The sequence below is a fragment of the Mesoplodon bidens genome (genome assembly GCF_964165515.1).
Source record: "Mesoplodon bidens genome assembly, contig: HAP1_SCAFFOLD_723, whole genome shotgun sequence".
NCBI classification, from domain to species: Eukaryota; Metazoa; Chordata; class Mammalia; order Artiodactyla; family Ziphiidae; genus Mesoplodon; species Mesoplodon bidens.
This window is the reverse complement of record NW_027672664.1, coordinates 85,256-109,199: the sequence shown is the minus strand read 5'-3', so window position 1 is coordinate 109,199 and position 23,944 is coordinate 85,256. Positions and strand designations below refer to the sequence as shown.

General features: G+C 37.4%; 1 pseudogene across 1 annotated transcript; it reads right to left on the bottom strand.

The window, feature by feature from the left end:
* Positions 1-684: 684 nt before the first annotated feature.
* Positions 685-22,705, bottom strand: LOC308609846 (ferritin light chain-like; annotated as a pseudogene). Its single transcript has 2 exons — positions 22,677-22,705; positions 685-1,375 (listed from the first exon to the last, which is right to left on the bottom strand). The product of its transcript is annotated as a ferritin light chain-like (transcript).
* Positions 22,706-23,944: the final 1,239 nt, after the last annotated feature.

The window sequence follows — 23,944 nt, the reverse complement described above, 5'->3', positions numbered from 1 at the left end:
GGAGTGAAGCTTGAGAGTGGGCCAGTGGGGAGGGGTAAATATTTTGTGATGCTGTCTACCTATGGGCTTATAAAGTTTACGGCTGCATTAGGAGGACAAGCATTACCATTAGCATGAAAAGTAGGGCAGACCTCAGTTGCAAAAGCTTCTAGCCATACACATAGGGCAATACGTAAATGATACACCTTATTGCATTCACCCATTCACCCTCCCCTGTTCACGCTAATTGGAAATTTCCATCCATTTCAGAGAAGTAACACAACTATCAATCATTTTCCCTGGCACGAATCTTCCAGGAGAAAGAAAATGGAATACACCTAGCGACAGAGCTCACGCACTAGTAGTCCATGTGTCTTAGATTTAATATCTGATGACTAGCTGCATTGAAGCCAAGAGGTGGTTCACAAAGTTGCTGCACATTAGAATCACCTGGGGAACTCTGAGACCTTCCCGTGCCCAGGCTCCTCCCTAGACCTACTGAATCAAAATCTCTGGGGCTGGGACCCAGACACCAATGTTTTTCTTCAAAGCTCTTTAGGTAATTCAAACGAGCAGCAAAGCTTGAGAACCAGCCCAATAATGGGAACAAACTTATTTCACACAGATAAAGTGGGGCAATTCATATGTTAAAAGAACGTGAATATATGTATATATTTCTTTTTTTCACTTTATTCTGTTTGTATTTCAAATAGGCTTTTTTTTTTCCTTCTGCAAAAAGCATTATTGTTTCCATTTGGTCCAAGGCTTGGGAGAGGGCTCCAGGGCGGTTACAAAGCTGCCTAGTGGCTGCAGAGCGGGGCTTCAGGCAGAAGCTCTGACGCCAGAGGGTCTCCTCAGACGCGGCTGGACTTCAGAGACTCCTGTTTGGCTCGAGGGTGAGCCTTTCAAAGAGATACTCGCCCAGCACAGCCTGCGGACCAGCCAGCCTGCGGAGGTTGGTCAGGTGGTCTCCCATCTTCTGGATGAGTTTTACCTGCTCCTCCAGGAAGCGGCTCTCCAGGAAATCACAGAACTGGGAGTCTGCACGGGCAGGACCCAGGGCGCGCAGATCCGTTAGTGCCTGGTTCAGATTCTTCTCCCTAAGAATGGCGGCTTCCACAGCATCCTGGGTTTTACCCCACTCATCCTGAGAAGGCTTCTGCGCATCCTGGAAGAGGGCGCGGCCGCAGCACTGGTTTTGCATTTTCAAGAGGCGCTGGGCGCCCTCACACTTCTCCTCAGCCAGTTGGCGAAAAATGTGGCCCATACTGTCCAGAGTCCCATTGTTGCTGTCGAAATAGATGCTCAGAGAGAGGTAAGTGTCCACAGATGCATGTTGAACAGGCGGTGGACGGCGGCCTCCACCTCGGTGGAATAATTCTGACGAACCTGTGAACTCGTGGTTGATCAGTGATAAGGAGCTAAGCTCAAAAACTGGTGTTGGCCTGTCCTGGAGGCTGAGGATAGCTGAGTGTCTGATTCCAAAGGTTGCGAAAGGAAGAAAGGTTGGAAGGTGGTCGGGGGCTGGAGCAAGGAGCGTCCCTGGGTCTGTTCATTCCAAACACTGTTGAAGCAAAAGACAGATCTGCAGGACTGCCGAACGCACTGCCTCAAATAGGCTTTGATATAAATGAACAAGAAGTCCAAGCAAGGACAAAACTTACCCTTCCTCCCACCAAAATAGCTGGTGATACTAGAATCTAGATCTGGGAAAGGATTCTTCCATTGCTTTCTTAACATTCCAAGCCACTAGAGCAGTGGTTCTCAAAGTATGGTCACCTTGTAACTAAGCAGTACCCTATGGGGCCTTCCTAGGACAGACCCATCCCCCATATCCTCTATTGTAGTTTCTCTCTGAAGTACTCAGATAATAGTATCTCAGGCATATTTCTTGAGTTTTCAGATGCTAAAAACCACCACCCAATGGAAGAAATGAACTCCTTGATGATCATGAGCACGTAGCCCCCAGACCCTCTGGCACCTAAGGATGGATAATGTTACCTGCCTTGTGGCCTCAACATCAGCCAATCAGAGGATTGTGCACGAGCTGATCACATGCCCTGGGATGTCCCTCCCTCACCTGGCCTTTAAAAATGCTTTGCTGAAATCCTTTGGAGATTTCAGGGGTTTTGGAACACGGACCACCCCTCTCCTTGCTCGATCCTGCAATAAACCTTTCTCTTCTCCAGACTCCAACCTTTAGGTTTGTTTGGCCTCACTGTGCTTCAGACACACGAACCTGCATTCGGTAACAACCTGACCAGCTTTACCAGCGTCCCCTGATAATGTGTCAGATATTCAAGTTTTAGGGCCCTATCCCAGCCCTATGGAATCAGCAACTCTAGTGGGGCTCAGTGATCTCTGTTATAACTGGCCCTCCAGATGATTTTTATTCACCTTAAAGTTTGAAAATATCTGCATTGTCAGCTGCCAAAGCGTCCACCAGCAGGTGAAGGGGAGTGACGCCTGGAAAAGATAGGGAGTAGCCAAGGCAAGTACAGCAGCATTTGCCGTGGTAGTAATGGAGAATGCCTTTTCTCCACTGGTTGGCACAGACTAGTATCTGGGAGCAGTGGCAGGGTTATTTAGGATACTTTACAATTCAATGTAGAGTGACCGCTGTCCTGGTTTGCCAGGGACTTCCCCTGTGTGAACACTTAAAATCTCATCCTGGCAAACCCCTTAGCCCTGGATTTGAAAAACTTAGGGAATAACATGAAATTTAGGGGAAACATGATCTAGGATTTGGGCAAGTCACAAGTGCTAATTAAAGCTAAGCAAGTATGGACAACATCTAGCCTTCTTTACCCCTTTGTGGGAAGGTAAATCTGATTGGGTGAAAGGACTTATTGTTAAGAAATCTTTGTAGAAACATCCCCTTCTGCTTAGTCCGCTGGTTCTCAGTTCTGGCTAGACACTGGCATCGTCTGAGGAGATTTAAAGTTATTTTATTGGTCTAGGATGACCAACAGTCAGTGTGAGGGTTTTTAAAAAGTGCTTCAGATGATTCTAATATGCAGCCAAATTTAGGTGCCACTGCTTAAGCTTTTGAACCACTGCTCCTTTTTTCACCTCATCTTCCTATGAGTTGAGGTGTGTTGTTTTTTCTTTTTCTTTTTTTAACTCTCTTATTATAAGATTTCCTGTCTTAAATAAGATTGAATGTACAGAAAATCCTGCTAGTCCATCTGGTATAGCTAGATACTTAGGATAATATCGTTAAGATATATACCATTTAAGTACTGTGACTGGCCTTTTTAACATTAACATATGCATTGAATTAGTACAATCTCTTTTGAAGTTGTCATGTTGGGGAGCTATACCTGTAATCTGCTGCCATTGCTAATTATCTGGACACCTCTTATTAGGAATTGTTTTAAAAAATCTTTAGGGATTAAAACCAAGAGTGCTGTATTATTTGTACTGGGACCACAAAAACCTCACAAAGTTTCCCCACTGTACCTTCTACCCCCATCTCTAACCCTTGGCAACTTCTAATCTGTTCTCCATCTCCACAGTTTTGTTATTTTAAGAATAATATGTAAACATAATCATGAATTACTTAATCTTCGGAGATTGGCTTTTAAAAATTTTTTCTTCAGCATCATTCCCTTGAAGTTCATTTTAATGTTTGCATATATTAATAATTTGTTCCTTATCATTGCTCGGTAGTTTTCTATCATAAGATTTTATCTCAATTTGTTTCAACATTCATCCATTGAAAGACATTTGGGTAGTTGCCAGTTATTGGCTATTATAAATAAAACTGCTATGAACATTTATGTGTAAGTTTCTGTGGGAACTTAATTAAGTTTTTGTTTCTTTTGGATAAATGCTCAAGAGTACAATTACTGCATTGTAGGGTGAATCTACTTTTAGGATTAAAAGAGACTGTCAAGCTGTTTCTCAGAGTGGCTAAACCATTTTATTTTCCCACCAGTGACGTGATATAACTTTTCTACGTACTCACCAGCATTTGATGTTGTCACTATAATTTTAGTTATTCTCTGATATCTCATTATGGTCTTAATTTGCATTTCCCTAATGCTAATGATGTTGAGCATCTTTTCATGTGCTTCTTTGCCATGCGTATATTCTCTTCCATGAAATGTCTGTTCCTGTCTTCTGCCTATTTTCTAGTTGGATTTTTTTAAGTTGTTTGGAGAGTTCTTTGTATATTATAGATACAAGTCATCTGTCTCATATGGGATTTTCAAATATGTTTTCCCACTGTGTAATTTGAGTTTTCATCCACTTAAAAGGATCTTCTATGAAGCATTTTTAACTCATTTTGATGAGATCCAATTTATCAGTTTTTGCTTTTATTGATCATACTTTTGGTGTCAAGTCTAAGAATTATTCACCTAGTTCTAGATGCCAAAGATTTTCTCCTATTTTTTTTTCTAAAAATGTCCTGCTTTTACATTTAAGATTATGATCCACTTTGATTTAATTTTTGTGTAAGGTGTGGAGGTTTAGGTTAAGGTTCATTTTTTGTTTGTTTTTGTCGAGGGATGTCCAACTGTTTCAGTACCATTTTTTGAAATGTCTATTCTTCCTTGATAGCTTTTGCACTGCTGTCAAAAACAGGTTAAATGTATTTATGTCAGTCTATTTCTGGGTTCTCTATTCCATTCCATTGATCTATGTATCTACCCTCCAAAATTACTGCAAAGTCTTGAAATTGGGTGGATTAATTCCTCCCATTTTAATCTTCCTTTACAAATTGTTTTAGCTATTCTTCAGCCTCTTCTTACCATACAAATCTTAGAAAAAGCTTGTCTATATCCGCAAAAACCTTGAGGGCATTTTAAGAGTAATTGTGTTAAGCCTCTTAACTTGGGGAGAATTGACATCTTTATTATGTTGTGTTTTCTAATCCATGAACAAGGTATGTCTCCCTATTTGTTTGGGACTTTAAATTTTTTCTTCATCAGCATTTTGTAATTTTCAGTATAGAGGTCCTATAAATGTCTTATTGGGCTTGTATTTAAGTATTTATTTAGGTCAGTTGTAAATGGCATCACATATTTTAATTTAAGCTTCTACACATTAGTTATTAATATATAATGTGATAAAATTGTGTTGATCTTGTACTCTAAAACATTTACAAACTAATATTATTTCTCAAGCTTTTTGTGGATTCCTTGGTATTTTCTCCATTTAGATTATCATGTCCTCTTCAGACACAGACAGTTTTACTTTTCCTTAGGCAATATAATAGGATATATTACTCTTCAACATTCAGTAGGATATATTCCTTCCTATTCAACATAGTAGGAATAGTCCTTTTATCTTTTAAATGAACTTTTTAAAAATTTAACTTTTAAATGTATGTATTTATTTATTTTTGCTTTATTTTCTTACTAGAACCTCCAGTAATATATTTAATAAAAGTCGTGGGAGCAGATATCCGTGCCTTGTTTCTGATCTTACAGAGAATGCATTCAGTCTTTCACAGTTAAATATAATGTCGGTATAGGTTGTTTGTAGATCATCTTTATGAGTTTCAGTATGTTCCTTTTCTATTCCTAGTTTGCTTGGAGTTCTTTCTTCTTCTTTTTTTACAATCATGAATGAGATTGGATTTTGTCAAGTGCTTTCTCTGCATTATTGGATAGGATCACATGACTTTTCCCTTTAATCTATTGGATATGGTGGATAATATTGTTTGATTTTCAAATATTTAACCAACTTTGCATAACTAGAATAAATGCCACTTGGTCATGGTATATTATTCTTTTTATATATTTCTGGATTTAATTTGCTAATATTTGGCAGAGGATTTTTACAGCCAATTTCATAAAAAATATTGGTCTGTAGTTTTCTTCTTTCTATCATATCCCTGTCCGGTTTTGGTATCAAGGTAATACTGGCTTCATAAATTTAATTAGGAACTGTTCCTTCTACTTCTATTTCTTATCAAATCATGTAAAATTGGTGTTAATTCTTTATGTCTTGGGCAAAAGTGAAACATCTAAACCTGAATATTCCTTTTGGGAGTTTTTAAATGAAAAACCAGTGTTTCTAATGGTTACAGGAAAATTGAGATTATCTATTCCATCTTGGCTGAGTTTTGGTAGTTTTGAGTGTAGAAGCATTGGCCCATTTCACCTACATTTTTCAATTTATAGTGTAGACTTGTTCATAACAACTTGTCCCTTATTAACCTGCAGGATATGCCATGGTATCCCTGGTTGCATTTCTGATATCTGTGGTTTGTGCCATCCATCTTTTTATCTTTATCAGTCTTGCTAGATCTTTATTGATTAGATTGTTTATTTCCAAGAACCAGCCTTTTGTTTCATTGATTTTCCCCCCCTATTTTCCTGTTTTCAGTTTCATGGATTTCTATTTCATCTTTATTATTTCCTTCCTTCTGCTTGTTTAGTGTTTTTTCCTCTTCCCTTTTTACTATTGTAATATAGAAAATTAGATTATTGCTTTGAAACACTTTCTTTCCCAATTTAGTGCTATAGACTTCCCTTTCAGCATTGCTTTCACTTCATTCTGCAAACTTTGATCTGTTATATCTCCATTTCCTTTTATTCTATGCATTAAAAAATATTTCCTTGCTGCTGTCTTTTTTACCCATGAGTTATTTGGAATTGTGATGTTTAGTTTTCACGTGATTGAAGACTTTCCTGTTGTCTTTCTGTTATTGATTTCTAGTCTGATTCCATTATGGCTAGAGAACATACTCTATGATTTTAATTCTTTTAAATCTGCTAATTTTTTATGAATATATAAATGAAAGAAATAAGAAAACCTCTGAGGCTTAGCATCCAACACTTAGGCACATTACAATTTAAATCTGCTAAGGTTCTTTTTATTGCCCAGTATATAGTATATGAGTGAATATTCCATGGACACTTGAATATGTATTCTGCTGTTACTGAGTGTGTTCTTTAAATGTCAGTTATATCCTATTGATTGATGATGTTTTCATTTCTTCCATATTCTTGCTGATTTTTCTCTCTGGTAGTTCTATAAATTGCTGTGCTGAAGTCTCAAATAATAATTGTGGATTTAAAATTTTCTCCTTTTACTACTTTTTTTCAGTGTTTGCTTCATGTATTTTGAAGTTCTGTTGTTTGGTGCACACACATTTTGTATCATTGGGTCATCTAGGTGGATTATTCCTGTTATCTTTATGTAATGACCCTGTTTGCCCCTAATAATTTCCTTTGCTCTGAAGTCTACTTTATCTGATATTAATATAGCCATTCCTACTTTTTCTGATTAACATTCACATGATATATCATTATCTTCCTTTTACTTTGAACTCCCTATATCATGATGTTTAAAGTAAACTTCTTATAGACAGTATATAGTTGGATCATGCTTGTGAATTTTTAATCTACTCTTCCAATCTCTGTCTTTGACTTGGTTATTTAGATCATTTACAGTTAATGTAATTATTGCTATGTTAAAGATTAGGTCTACCATTTTATTTTTTGTTTTGTCTTTTACCTTAGTTTCTCAATCCTGTGTTTCTCTTATTTTGCCTGGTGGGTTACTTAAACATTTTTTAATAAGTCCATTTTAATTTAATTTATTTATAATCATTTGTGTATACTGTTTGTATAGTTTTCTTAGTGGTTACTTTTGGCATCACAGTATACATATGTAACTTACCATAGCCTACTGGAATCAGTGTTTTATTACTTCAAGTGAAGTTCCAAAATTTTACTTCCATTTAGTCTCTTAATATTCCCCAGTTTTAAAGTATGATTTTCTGTAGTATTTCCTTTCTCTACATTGAGAACCACATCAGATGGTGTCATAATATTTGCTTTGACCATTATATAGTATTTAAGAAACTCATGAGGCTAATGATATTCTCTTATATATACCCCATTTGTTTTCACCCATTCCATTGTTCCCCTTTTCTTTCTGAAGTTCCCAGTCTTCTGTTATTGTTTTTTTTTATGTTTTCATAACATTAGGTGATATCTGGGCTTTCCAGTGCCATTGGATATGAGTTTCAGGAAACCCTGAGTCTGGCTCACTTAATGCTGCTGAGTTGGAGGGTTTGTATATGTTGGGCCTGTTGGCGCAGCAGGTGCTAGCAGATTAGACTAATGTTAATGGGACTAGTGCCACAGGAGGATGGGTTCCCATTCAGGCTATGCTGCTGCTACAGTAGATCAAGTCCCCCTCTACCCCAAGTGTGGGGCAGTGACCTGCTGCTGTCACTGCTTTGTATTAGGCTGCTTCTGCCTCAGGTGTGTGGTGGGATCCCTTGGAAGCTGTTGCTGCTGTCAATCACAAGGTTAAATTCATTTCAGAAATACTTAAGTATAAATATATAGCCTGGCTCCTGTAGGACCCCTGTAATAGTTTTTTATTGCTTTCATACAAATTACCACAAATATAGTGACTCAAAACAATGTAAATTGATTACCTTACAAGTCTGACATTGGTCTCAATTGAGTAAAGTAAAAGTGTTGGCAGGATCTACAGATGAATGGATAAAGATGTGGCACATATATACAATGGAATATTACTTAGCCATAAAAAGAAATGAAATTGAGTTATTTGTAGTGAGGTGGATTGACCTAGAGACTGTCCTACAGAGTGAAGTAAGTCAGAAAGAGAAAAACAAATACCGTATGCTAACACATATATATGGAATCTAAAAAAAAGAAAAAATGGTTATGAAGAACCTAGGGGGCAGGGCAGGAATAAAGACACAGCCATAGAGAGTGGACTTGTGGACACAGGGAGGGGGAAGGGTAATCTGGGATGAAGTGAGAGAGTGGCATGGACATATATACACTACCAAATGTAAAATAGATAGCTAGTGGGAAGCAGCCGCAAAGCACAGGGAGATCAGCTCTGTGCTTTGTGTCCACATACAGGGGTGCGATCGGGAATGGAGGGTGGTAGGGAGATGCAAGAGGGAGGAGATATGGGGATATATGTATACGTATAGCTGATTCACTTTGTTATGAAGCAGAAACTAACACACCATTGTAAATCAGTTATACTCCAGTATAGATGGTTAAAAAAGAAAAAAAAAGTGTTGGCAGAGCTACATTCTTTTCTGGAGGCTCTTAGGGGTGTTTCTGTTCCCTGGACTTTATCCGCTTCCAGCGGTCACTTGTAGTCCTTGACTCAGAGTCCCCTTTCTCCACCTACAAAACCCAAAATGTTGAATCTCTCTGATTCTGCTTCTATTAGGACATCTCTCTCTTTCTCTTTCTACAGTTGGGAATGGTTTTCTACTTTTAAGGACTCATGCAATTAGATTTGTTCCATGAGGTAATCCAGGATAATCTTTCTATCTCAAGGTCTATAACTTCAGTCATATCTGCAAAGTCCTCTTCACCATGTAAGGTAACATATTAATAGGTTCTAGAGATTAGAGTGAGGGCATTTTTAGGAGACATTATGCTCCCTACCACACCCTTAACAAGTGACCTTGAGAAAATGACTGAGATTTTTAAAGCCTTACTTTCCTCAAACATAAAATGGAAAGAAAGCTAACTAGTTAACATCATGAAAGTGAAACAGTATATATGAAATCAACTAATTCAAAAAATAAGATTTCTTCTTTTTCTTTATGATTTACATGATTCTCAGAGTTCAGTTACTTGAAGAGTTACTTTTTTTTAAACAGAACTAAGGAATTTCAGGGTTCAGGTGCTGTAAGATTGTCTGAATTATCTGAGTAACAATTAGCTAAGCACAGGTGTAAAGCATTTGATTTACTCCCTGGTTTTCTTTATCTTCTCATCCCAGTAAATGCATATCCCTTTTCTAGCTCCAGCCAGTAGAGTCAGAGCTCGTTTTACTGTTTAACTAAAGTTCAATTTAAATTCTCTCTACATCTCCAGATTCTCGGCCCTGGTTGCATATTATAATCACCTGGGGAGATTTCAAGGACTACTGATGCCAAATTTCTACCTATCATGGATATTTGAGGAGGGACCTGGAATGAAATGCTCTAGCTTATGGTTTTTGGAACCAAATCATAGTCTACACTGAGCCAAATTATTTGCAAGATCACCTCTAAAAAGGAATTTATCTGTGGTGACTAATGCTCTTCCTTTGTCAGTATGCTTGATTTGTCCCTCTTTGGGGGAAAAAAAGAGGGGGAAAAAAACCCCAGCAGTTGTGCTCCCTGAATTATAACCTGATGCTGTGGAATTAGTGTTGGCTTAGAGCGCACATCTTCGGATACCCATTCTCTCTCCTGCTTCCTTGCATGAACTTATATCCTTGGGCAGTGTTTCATCCACCACCCTCTTTTGCTTCTAATCTTAGCAAGTAAAGTCTCCCCTTAATGAAATAGCATTTCATGAGGCTTACTGGGAGCATAGGTCTGTTCCAGACCTATCCTATGTTAGCTAAAGCAGATATAAGTGATGTATTTTTGGCATTCATCCTTGTGGGTTGGAAAGAGAAGACAGAATTTTATCTTTAGGTGTCATCTGACTGGACAAATGGGCTCTTTCCCTCTGCTGCCTACCATGTAAAAACCTGAGGGTGTTACCTCTAGACGGTATCTTCTAGTTATCAAAATAGTTCAGATAAGTCAAATTTCTCAGTAAAAGATGACAAAACTATGGCTTAGGTGGTTAATTTTCTATGTCAATTTGTCTGGGCCACCATGCCCAGTTATTTGGTCAGATATTATTCTGGATATTTCTGTGATGGTGTTTTCGTGTTTTTTACAATTTTATTTATTTATTTATTTATTTATTTATTTATTTATTTATTTATATTTTTGGCTGCGTTGGGTCTTCATTGTCACACGTGGGCTTTCTCTATTTGCAGCAAGCGAGGGCTACTCTTTGTTGTGGTGTGCAGGCTTCTCATTGCGGTGGCTTCTCTTGTTGCAGAGCATGGGCTCTAGGTGCACGGGCTCAGTAGCTATGGTGCACGGGCTTATTTGCTCCACGGCACATGGGATCTTCCCAGACCAGGGCTCAAACCTGTGTCCCCTGCATTTGCAGGCGGATTCTTAACCACTGCGCCACCAGGGTAGTCTCTGTGATGGTGTTTTTGGATGAAATTCATATTTAAATTGGTGTTGGACTTTGAGTACAGCAGATTATCCTCCATAGTATGGGTGCGCCTCATCCAATCAGTTGAAGCTCTTAATAAAACAAAGACTGACCTCCCTGTCGCAAAAAGGAATTCTACCAGAAGACTTACAGAAATTGAACTGCAACTCTTCCTAGAGTCTCTAGACAGCCTAACCTGCAGATTTTGAATTGACCAAGCCTCTATTATTGTGTGAACCAATTCTTTAAAGTCTCTCTCTCTCTCTTTCTATCTTTATATAGATATGGATATAGATCTAGGTATCAATATTGATATCTATATCTATCAATATATATGGGCACATTGTATACACATGCTGTTGGTTCTGTTTTTCTGGAGAAGCTTGACTAATATAGTGGCCCATATAAATAAAAGGATGAACCCAAGTTCACCCAGGTAGAAAGTAGTACAATGAGAACTGGAACTTAAGGCCTCATGACTCATTCAGCTGTGAACACTGACCCAGAACTGGGGTCCGCAAACTCTGGCCCACTGATCAGATCTCGCTTGACTCCTGGTTTTGTACATAACATTTTGCTTGAACACACCCACACCCATTCATTAACGTATGGTGCATGGCTGTTTCTGTGCTACAGCAGCAGATAGGCAGTTGCAACGGAGAGGTATGGTACACAAAATCCAAAATATTTACTATCTGACCCTTTACAGAAAAGATCTGCTGACCCTTGCTCTAGGATGCCATCTGATTTCTGATAACACAGAGGAGAATAATTCATGCACATTGGGGTTGATTGTTAATCTCCTGTCCTCCTTAGGTCAAAGATCTCTTAAATGCTCACCCTTGCAATAGCCAGCTTGGGGAGCATTGTCTGAGGATGCAGAAATATTTCTTGCCAGGTCTTTCCAATCCACACTGCTCCCTGACTATGGTTCTTAAAACCTATTTTAAAAAAAAATTTTATTGGAATATAGTTGATTTACAGTGTTGTGTTAATTTCACGTGTACAGCAAAGTGAATCCGTTATACATATACATATATCCACTTTTATTTTTTTTTAGAGTCATTTCCAAATAGCCCGTTACAGAGTATTGAGTGGAGTTCCCTGTGCTAATAAGAAGAGCAGGTTCTTATTAGTTATCTATTTTATGTATAGCAATGTGTATATTTCAGCCCCAATCTCCCAATTTAGCCTCCCCACCACAATCCCCTGGTAACCCTAAGTTTGTTTTCTACATCCCTGCCTCTACTTCTAAAACCTGTCTATTTTAACCAACTACCACTCATTGCTTACTGTCTCTGGCTTCATGTACTTCATAATAAATCTACCTCTTGTTCAATCCTGGATGACATGTTCCAAAGACTGAGATCATATCTTATTCTACATAACTTGTGCTTGATATTGTCTAACTTGGGGTCTTTATCTATGTCCCAAAGAAGACAGTCACACTCTGTCTTCTAGTACTACTAATAATACCACATTTTATGGCATGAATTTGACCCAATGCACTGAACTATCCCTTTAGAAACTGTATGCAACCTGTCACTGGGTTTTAGCACCGGGATAGAGCTGAAATTAGTGTTCATATTTAAACAAATCTACTTGACCAGAAACTTTTTGTCTCACCATTTATTTTATTACACAAGTAACTTCTCTCTTTGCATCTATGATGTAAATATTTTTAATTTCCTAAATTATCTGAAAAATTATTTAGAGCTTCCATTTCAGTAGGCATTGGAATTGCTGTGTTATGACTATTTCATTATTTTATTTCCAAATGTTAAATTAGGCTTCAAGCTTTGGCCAAGAGTAGACAGGAAAGGGTTTTAAAAGAAATGAAGAATGGGAAAGACTTCTGATGCAACGGAGACTTAATAAAGATTTGCTTTTGAATCAAGAATTTATAATAAAGGTTTGATTTTGAATCAATAAGTTATGTCATTGCAAAATAGCTCCCTGGTAAAATTCCATTCTTTTGTAATCATTAAGTACAGAAATTAACCATCAAAACATGCAGTGATCTTTTTCATTTTCTAAAAACAAACCTATATCTAGATGAGAGGAGAATTCATTTCATAACTCAGGCTCTGGACTTACGACTCCAAGTCCTGTTTTCTTTCAACCATGCCTGCTAAGTTTCTGTCTAACTTCTTGAGCATGAGGTAATGGCTTCAGCTTTCATCTCCTTACTCAGTATATAGCTTGGTGACTAAGAGTAAGGGATCTAAACCTTGAGAACTTGGGTTCCAATCTTGACTCTAAAATTTACTTGTTGAGTACTCTTGAGCATGTTATCTGTTTTTGCCTCAGTTTTCTCATCTATAATATAGAGATAACATTACTTCTCTCAGCGAGTTGCTATGAGGGTTAAAAGAGAAAATTCATACAATGCAAGAATTTATCAGTTCTTGGAACACAATAAATACCGAAAAGAAATGTTAGCCATTATCAAGGGCCCCTCATTTTATGGATAATATAGATTAGTTTATATAGGTCTAATATTTACATATACATAACTATTTTGTACCTATATGTGTGTATACGTTCTTCTTAGAAATTGAGCAGTCAACATTCACATCTAAAAGTATGTGCTCTGTGAAATGTAGATCTCCTGTGTACAGACACAGTGCTGTAGTTATCTATTGCTACATAATAAAGAAGTCCAAACTTAGTGGTGAAATAAACAAAAATTTTAATATGTGCCCAGATTCTGTGGGTCAGCAATTCAAACAGCACGCAGAGGAGATGGCTTGTCTCTACTCTGTGACTGATGTCTGAAACCTCAGCTCATGGGGATTCAAATGGCTGGGGCTGCAATCATCTAGATAATTTTAATTCACATGTCTGGCCCTTGAGATGGGATGACTTGAAGACTGGGCCCAACAAAGACTGTTGCCTGGAGTGCCTATAGATGGCTGCCCATGTGGCTTGGACTTCTCATAACGTGGTAGTTAGGATTCAAGATAGAGTATCCCAAGAATGAGCGTTCAGGGTTGAAGCATTCCAGGAGAATCATGCAAAAGCTGCATGACCTTTTATGACCTAGTCTTAGATGTTACATAGCATCACTTTATACTATTGCAGGCGTTGGAGACGTTTTTCCATAAAGTGTCAGACGGTCAATATTTTAGGCTTTACACGCCATACAGTCTCTTTTGCAACTACTTAGCTCCGCTGCTGTGATGTGAAAACAGACACAAACAATACATATACTAAGGAACATGGCTGTGTTCCAATAAAGCTTCATTTATAAAAGCCGGTAGCGGCCTAGATTTGGCCCAGCAGCCATAATTTACTGACCCCTGCTCTACTGTTTGAAGCCATGGAAAGCCTGCCCAAATTCAAGGGGAAATGCCCACATCTGGATGTGAAGAATGGCAACGAATCTGAGACCCTGTATTAAAACCACTACATATGGGATACTTAGAAGAAGATCTGTCTGCATACCTTGTTTCTCCCATGTATGGTGGATATGAGGTATTGGCACATGTTACATCTCTGTAAGCCTGGGTCAAGGTCAAAGTTGGAATCTGAACTCAATGACCTTGATTTCTGGAAGAATTGGTAACTCTACTTATGATATCCTTACACTCCTTACCCATATAAATACACCACAAAAGATAGATTTCAAGTAAACAGTTGCTTTATGGCAGCTTTTTATTATGTCTCCATTGACTGAATTATTCCATTTTGGTTAGAAACATGAGTTTTGTTTCTTTCCTAAAGAGATCTGCAACTTTTCAGATGTGGCATTTCGTTCTAATGAGAGGATGATGTAGGTTTTTATAAACGGAAAAAGCAGGGCAGGCTGAGTTCACTCAGATCATACCAATGCTTACAGGAATAACCAAAACTGGAGCACAGGCTTCCAGGTTTTCCCGTCCTGTGCTCTTTCCGGTAGGTGCCATTGTCTGCTGGGCCTGGCAGTAATAAATTTTGACCTTTACCTCTCTACACTCTTGTGAAGTGGTTTTGGGCTTTGTTAGCTTTCTTATGAGTTTGTACTAAATTGTGTCCATAAAGTAGGCTGAATTCCTCAGGGAAGGATGATAGCTGTTACTGTGTTATTACTGCAAGTGTTGTGTTGGTTACTTCTTTTTCTTTTCTTTTGTCCAGTTGTATCCTGAACTTAAAAGTTATATTATCTGAAATGAACGATGTGCATCTGGTGGAAAACATTAATTTAAGGGATGAAAATTCCTGATGATTGCTTCAGTCAACCCTTAATACACACTGAGCTTCATTAGTAAATAGACAACTCTCAGACCTTTCCCTTGGAAGAGGTCGCATAATCAGGCTTTGTGTTGATTTCGCATTCTGTTCGTTAGAGACAGAACAAAGTAGAATAATTGGCTGGTACAGGGAAAGCAGAAAGAACTTTCTTCTATTTTGGTGATGCATCCCGTAATAAGGGTTGAAAATGAGACTGGAGGTAAAAACGTGAAACTCAGAAGAGCAAAGGAGAGAGGATATTGTTTCTTTGAAAATATTCTTTCAGTGTTGGCCCAGATGAAATATGAAGCTGAGGAAATTTTTTTTTAAATGATGATTTTTGTGTTAACAATGTGAGTGTGGAATTAGTAAGAATCAGAAAGCAAGCATCCTTTCCCACCAAGGACTTGGGAGCAAGTGAAACCATAAATACTCCCGGTTCTTGGAAACCCTTTTGGAGCAGTAATCAGAGAAGGGTAAAGGCAAAGCCTCAGAGCAGAGGTGTTCAGAGCAAAGGGATAGGAGGAGAACAAAAGGAGAGTGGATATTTTTAGAGCTGTCATTTTGAAATTTACCTGCTTCTGATTCAGTGCTGCTTTGCTACTGTGTTGATCCCGTGGAAATCCTCAAAGCAGGAGCAGCCCTATTTTAAAATAATAAGGTTAGAGCAAGTGACTTGAATCCAGGTCTCTTTAGCTCAAGAGCACAGAGGAGAGTGTGAGGAAGGAGTGAGGCCACAAGGAATTGTTCACTGGGTACATTTTCCCCAAACCTCACTAACTGGGAGAAACTGACCACTGGATTATGTGGCTTGAAGGAAAGCAAAAATGTTGAAAGCAAAGAGTGTGGAGCTTGTTTAGAAAGCAGGCTCTATCATTTGGTCACCTGCTGATGATAATAGCATTGGCTGAGTCCTGACCATTTACAATGAAGGCACTTCTGTAGGTCATAAGTTCCAGGAGAGCCAGAACTGAGTATGTCTGTTTCAGCATTTAGCATGGTTTAGCATCTTAGAGCCCGGTACATTATTGGCATATAGTAGACTTAAAAATGAATATTTGTGGATTGTCTGAATGAGTGGATGGATGTGTGTGATTCATATCCTATTTGCAGGTCCTATGCCCTACAGTGGATTTTCAGTGTCAGATTGGGACCGTATTTATGATGGGGATTGACATTGTTCCCTATCTAATGGATAAAGATTACACATCAAAGGACTTTACACTGACATCCCAAAAACCTCATAGGAATTACTTAACAAAAAATTAAATTGGATTCTGTATAATTTCTAATTTATAAGCTGGCTAGACCACTGGTATTTCTGCCAGTCCTCTGGTAGTTCCGATGATGTCCCCATGATGACCCAGGCATAATCAGAATGGCTTTAGGATTTGGGAGCCAAAATGTTCCTCAGTATTTACTGCTTTGCTAGTCCATTTAAGAAAATGGACTATTGAAAAAATAGCTTCAGACACAATATGGCATTTTATGATTTAGCATAAAATCTGAGAAATATAGAGGTTATCTGAAGCCTGCAGTGGTAAAGTTCCCTCTGCTATTGAAGTTATTGTCTTTAAATAAAGATTCTACATCAGTAATGCTATATATATATATTTTTTTCTGATATTCAGGTTAATTTCTTATTCTCTATAAGGAAGTAATTAGTTGGTTGGTATGAGAGATAGTGTGGCTTCCAAAAGTGAAAAGTATTATTTTGTTGTAATTTCCAGCTACCTAAGGATGGGAGAGGCCCAGGACACTGCAATCAGTATATTATGTGGAGCAGGTTATATTGTGGTTTATTTATGACCTTTTACATGTTTATTTTCTATGCAATTTTGTGTGCTCCTTTTTGAGTTTTGGTAGATAAGTGTTTTGTAACTTCAGAATACTTGAAGTTATATATATATATATATGACTTATATATATATATATATATATATATATATATATATATATATATATATATATATATATATATATATATATTATCATAGTAGTTAAAGCCGTGGACAGTGTACTAGTCTACCTAGGTTCAAATTCTGGCTTTACCCTATGACTTCCCTGTGGCTTCCTCTGCTCACCGATTTAAAAGGAGTATAATAAGACTGCTGTGGTGAGTTATATACTAAGTGCTATTTAAGCATTTGCTATAATGATTATGTTACTCGAAAGCAAGGAACTTGCCCCTTGATTCTCTCTGTATTCCTAGTGCTTAAGAATTCCTAGTGCTTTCCTAGTGCATTGTCTTAGGATAGAGATAGCTCAGTATAGTTCTTCTCACTATAAAGTACTGTTACATTGAAAGTCTTTGCTTGTGTACTAATAATCTATGACATATCTGCTGAGGACAAGGAAAGGAATAGTTTTAAAACTGCAATGGATAACAAAAGATTGTATGATGTAATGCCTTTATTATGTAATTATAAAACTAACAAATGATCATGGTAGAAAATTTGAAAAACTCCTAGACAAAATAGAGATCAATAAAATTTGGAGTAGCGTTCAGAGTGTAGAGTTGTCCATGAATATTAGTGCTTTCACATTTTCCAGGACTTTAAGTAGACTCTGCTTCTTAAGAGTCTATTCATGATATTTTATTTTAATGATGTTTTCATCATGGGGACACACACACACACACACACAGAAATCTGTTAAAAAAAAAAGAAAGACATGTAAATCACTGATGTTTCAGATAGCCACATGAAATAAAGTGAGAAAGGTCAACAAGCTGAAAGAATGTGGAGTAGCATCTCCTTAATTGCTTACATAATTCTGATAATTACCTCTCTGTGGATAATGTAATTAATGGGGAATCTAATTCAAGGAAAATGTATGAACTTCAAGCCTTCTCGAAGCCAAGTATTTCTTTCCACAAAAGTTTAATTTCCACGGCCGTGCTTCCTTATTACCTGACAGGGAAAGTGTATTGTATGGCAAAGGATCTTCCCGAAGGAGGGTGCTTCCCACACTGATCGTCATAAATGACTTCGGAATTATTGTTGCTATATTACCAAAATCTTAAACTAGGGTATTTTTGACAAATGTGGTCCTTAGTTAATTTTTAGAGCTACAAACTCTCAGATGGCTCTGCAATAACAATTGACTGGCTGTTCTTCAGGTTGATCACAATATGTTAATGACCTTGAGGTACCACTAAAAAGCAGGAAGGTGTGAGTCTTCCTTTGGTTCCAGAGTGAAATGCGAGTTGGAGTTGGAGTTGGAAAAGAGGCCGACAACCAAGTGATAGAGAAGGAAATGTGAGGTCATTAGTGAAAAACCAGGTTTAAGTTAAGGTGAAGAGGCATGAGGAAATGGTCAGCTGTTACAGTATTACAAAGATCATGAAGAAGCATATCTATCCATGAATGTGGTTTGTATTGCAATCTGCTGAAAAAGAGACAAATATCCTGGCCTGGCCTTCATGGAGATTATTTTTATTGATTCTGATAATAGATTATTGTTGAAAAGGGCCTCCTATAAATTATAACCATGCAAAGGCAGCAAGATAATTTGTTTTTTCTTTATGTATGTGTTTCTCATTCCTACTCACTTCTCTCTTAGGGGAAGAGAAAATCACAAAACACAAAAATGTCAAATCTCAGCTATTCATTTTCAAAATAATTTTTTTTCCAAATTCCAAAGGAGGCAATAGGTTAACTGTTAAGATTTGTAAGGCTCAAAAAACTAGATTTTTACAAAGTGTAGCCAAATTTTGTTCCATAAGTAGTAGCTTTGGAAAGAATATGTGATGATGCAAAGTTGGAAAAAGCTGGTTTTTCTTCCGTAAATGACTTCACCGTGTGGGAGAAGAGGCAGAGAAGAAATCAAAGTAATTAAACATGGGGTGAGTTTTTCTGATAGGGGACTCTAGTGCTTTCAAATAGACTAGATAATCCTCGGGATAATCTGAGGGTAGAACAGACCAGTGCCTCATTTCCAATCTGGTACCCTGGAAGAAAACAGTGTATTTCCTTTGAGGTCTTGAGAGGTTTTTCTTCTTCTTTGTTTTGTTTTTGGTTCATTTTGTAATCAACTTTATTAAGGTATCATTTACACACAATAAAATGCAGACATGTTTAGTCAACGGTTCAATGACTTTTAATTAATGTACACATTTGTATAACTACCACCCCCATAAGATCGATAACAATTCTAAAACCCTAGAAAGTTTCCTCCTAGGCTTTTGCAAAAGTATCCCCATCTCCCACCCCAAGGCAACCACGGATCTGATTTTTATCTTTAGAGATGAATTTTGCCCAGTTTAGAATTTCATGTAAGTTGAATAATATGGTAGGTGCCCTTTTGATCTGGCTTCACTTGCTCAGCATATGGTTTTTGAGATTCATTCATGTTGGGATGTTTTAAAACCAGGACTTTAGCCTGGGTGGCTGATGTTGTCTGAAGGCACCTATAGGTACATCTGAGTCTCTGGCATTGTCACTGTCTGTTCTTGGCTCAGTATTTTCAACTTTACTAAGAAGCACAAGGTTGAAGTAAGGAAGATCATTGTCAGTATAATGGAGGTGAAGTGGGTTCTGTTATATAATATTCTCAGCATAAATTGACCTGCTTGGAATCATTGTGTTGATAATCGACAAGGATACTCTTCCTCCAAAAAACTTGATACTATAAAACTTCTAAAGGATGCTGTCCTAGGACTCTTTTAGTTTTTAATTTTTGGGAAACATTTCTGGAAAATTGAAATGCTCACAACCTGAAAGAAGCAATTATTCACCTGAAGGCTAACTCTGCTAAAGTTGAGTTGTCCGACCTTTACATGCTGATAGAACCCAAATAGCCTTGCAAAACAATGCTCTCTTATTGGATATAAGCATATAGATTATTTAAGACGGACGTGTATATGCAGTAAAGTGAAAAAACAAAGAATCTTTGAGTTTTCCTTGCTGTTTTTTTTTATTTTTTCATTTACGCTTCTATATCATATGCTAATAGTTTAGGGTAACCTCAGGTTAGTTTTAGGTCCACTCTTTACGTAAATGTTGATGTACTCCATACGCAACTTTTTTCTACCTTCCTTCTTTTCTTCCATCTTTCCTTTCTAACTTCTTATAATCCATTCTACTTAATCCTGCATTTGTTGAGGTGGCAAGTACTGTAGGAAAATTGAAAGCAGTGTGAAATTTTGCTGTTCAGAATGCATGTTGACCAAATTCTATATTGAGAAAAGGTCTGAATTTACCCACAGTAACCGTTTCTCAGCGTCTCTGAATAAAGGCCATAGAAACTGGGCTCTATATAATATCCTGACAGGTATGTAGAATTCATAGCAATTGCCCTCAAAGAGCTTACCTAGCATAGATGCATATGAATGCATTTAATGATTGCTTTATTGGCAGCAGTGCCAACATACACAGTCTATTTTGTTTTATATCATTATCATTACCTGCTGTTTACCACTGTATACATTGCTAATGGTGTGGTTTCTATAGCTTGTGAATTTCACGGCCCAATATTATGTAATTTATTGCACACTTTAGTGTAGAAGATGGAGACTCCATAAATTTTCGTGTGCTCTTTGCCCCTTTGGAATGTATTACACTGAGATCAGGCAAAGTAATAAATTTATTTCAAATGTGCGTGATAGCTAAACATCAATTAGGACTTGATGGGAAATATTTCTTCTTCCAGCAACATAACAGTTTTTAAAGACTAAGCCATTGAACGTGGAGTTCCTGAACATGGGATTCAGTTCACTGGGATCCCTCCTTAGAAAAATAAAGGAAAACTTGAATTGGATATGTGTGGCTTATTCAAGTAGTAACTAATCAGCTACATCTTTGATAACTTAATTTGTCACAATGGTTTGGTATTTTATTAACTCCCTTCCCCTTCTTCCCCTGACTCTCACGAGAATGGATCATGAGTATCTTAAAACATACTAAGTCGTCTTCCATCCCTGTTAATCTAACTACAAAAACACACTTCCCTTATCCAATGTAACATACCGTCTTTTAGAGTAGCTGTGGTTTTAATTCACTACAAAATTAAAACCAGCAAAGAGAAACATTTTCAAGGAGCCACCACATTGTAGAGCTTTAGAAAGAAGACTTTAGAATTAAGGGCAACTATATCATTTTATAGCTAAAGCACCTGAGACCTAAAGTAGGAAGGTAACCATCGAGGTCAGGGAAAGGGGTTGAAGAGCAGGTTTCAAGCTGAGAAAGAGTCTACAGGGACTCAATCTGAGCAGGTCAAAAACTGAAATGAGACCACGAATGTTCTGGGAAGGGTGGCACCTGGCCTCAAGTGTGGGATTCAGACAGGGAATGGGCCCCAGGGGAACTGAGCTTCTGCAGTAGGCAGAGAAGTCCACCTCATCTCTGGAAAGTGCCACTGACATCAGGGAGTTGAGGGGAAAGAGCAATGAATTCCAGTCCACCTGAGAAAGCAGGCCAATCTGATTAACTCTGAATTTAGGCTTATTTCAGATACTCCTTGAGAAAGAACTTGGACAAGAGCAAGTCCCACACAGCCTCTTTAAATCCATGTCCAGTATGTTCTGGTGGAGCTGCTTAAACCCTCCAAGTGACTCCAGTATTTTAATTTCACGTTATATTTAATTCCGACCGTTCTATGATTGATTATTTAATGGGCAAATAGGTAGGGTCACAAAAGAGTGTGAATGTATTTTACAGGATGAGGATGGGCGGAGTGGAGCAGTCTGGAATAGGACACCAATAAAAAGGGATCTTGGTAAATAAGAACGTCTATTAGAAATGGAGAGGAATTTGCAAGGAAATTAGTGCCTGACACCACGCCCTTCTCTCTGCATGTTTAGAAGCTAGTTTCTCATTTTATTTTCATGGGAGATGTCCCTGTGATGAATTGTCTTTTACCTCCACACTATTTATCACGTGACATATTGTGAAGTTTGTGTGAGAGAAAGTAAGTATTAGCATTTGTCTTGGAAGCAGCTATAAACATTTCCTGGAACAATCTAGGGTAGAAGGAAAAGGAAAGGAAGGTGGAAACAAAGGAGAAAGACAGCTAATGCTGCTGGAGTCTCTCGCTGGGATTTGTGGTGTCTCTTTTTGAAACTAAGTACAGAAAGTCAGAACTTGACCGATTGTTTCTTGATCACGGTTTGTTTTCATTTTTGTTTTTTTCTTGCTCTCTCATCAGTTATTCCAGCCAGTGCTATGTCATTTTCAGTTTCATTAAGCATGCCTGTCTTGTTTCCATTTGCATTATTCATGCAAACGTTGATTGAACTGATGACCCCGAGTTATCACGGAAACATTAGATACACCAGTGGATACATTTCTTAATTTTAGAAAAAAATTACCAAGTGAAGGTTAAAATAACTCCTCTTAAATTTGTCATTTAAAAAAAACTTCTCCTAACATACAATACCTCATTGCCTAATAATGCCAGATAAGTGAAGAATACCTATGTATTCATGAATGCAGGCTAGTCTGTATATTTTTTGGCAGGTATGACCATTACCGAGGGTAACGGCCTGGTTTGCTAGCCATGTCCTGTCTCCTAGAAAGTTGTAGTTTCTGTTGTCTTTCAGTTGGTCCATTGGATATCAGAGGTGAATTTATAAAACTATACTTCCCTTTACACTTACTTTGTTTTGTTTTGTTTTTTACTTGAAGTATAGTTGATTGACAGTGTTGTGTTTCAGGTGTACAGCCAAGTGATTCAGATATATATATATATATATATATATATATATATATATATATATATATATATATTTCTTTTTCAGATCCTTTTCCACTATAGGTTATTACAAGGTATTGAATATAGTTGCCTGTGCTATAGAGTAGGACCTCGTAGTTTATCTACTTTATATACAGTGTACACTTACTTTGTGTGATCCAGGCTGGTCAGACCACATAATTATTTTCACTTCTGATATAATTTTTTCAGGTTCAACCTCAAATCTTTGATAAGAAGATATTTTAAACTAAGTTTAGCATGTGTGTGCTCTAAATCCAACAGTAGTTATTAGAGATATGGTTTTGCACTAGGTATTCCTCTCTTTTTTGTTCTTGGCCAACCAATTGAAAATTAGCTTTTATTTTCTGGTTGGTTTGCTAGATGTTTATGACTATAATAAAAGTCTTAAATTTTGTCTCATATCTTAAAACACAATCTGAATTAGCAATGGATATTGTGCTATACATAGGGGCTGTGATATAAATATAGTTTCTAACTTCAAAAACATATAACCTAGAAGGGAACACAGACACATATGCAGCAATTATGGCAACTGCATTTGTTTACTAAGTGAAGTAGTACTGAGATGGATAAAGTGCTAGCAAGCCTTGAACAGACAAATCAGCTTCAAAAATAGATGTGCAGTTCTTTAAAAATATTTTTAACATTTTTCCAGCTACATGTAGAATATAACAGCATAAAAACGGTATGGGTTTTATTTTAAGTAATTAAGCATTTTGACATCCTCATAATGAAATTAAATCCAGAAGGAGGTTTCTCTCCATGATCTCTTGAAATGGTCCTTGATCATCCACAATATTTCCCATCATCACAAAGATGATACCAAGGGCAGGGAGCTCCAACATTATTAAAGTTTCATAAAGCAAAGTCAATTTTAAAAATATAATGTCCCCAAACTGATAAAGGTCTTGTCAGATAATTTCAAGGGAAGCATAAATTATTTTCTGTTTGTCAGAGGGCAAAAATATTTAGATTGAGTTAATGAATGGTAGAGTTTTTGAGTGGAGAGTGTCCTTAAAATATTT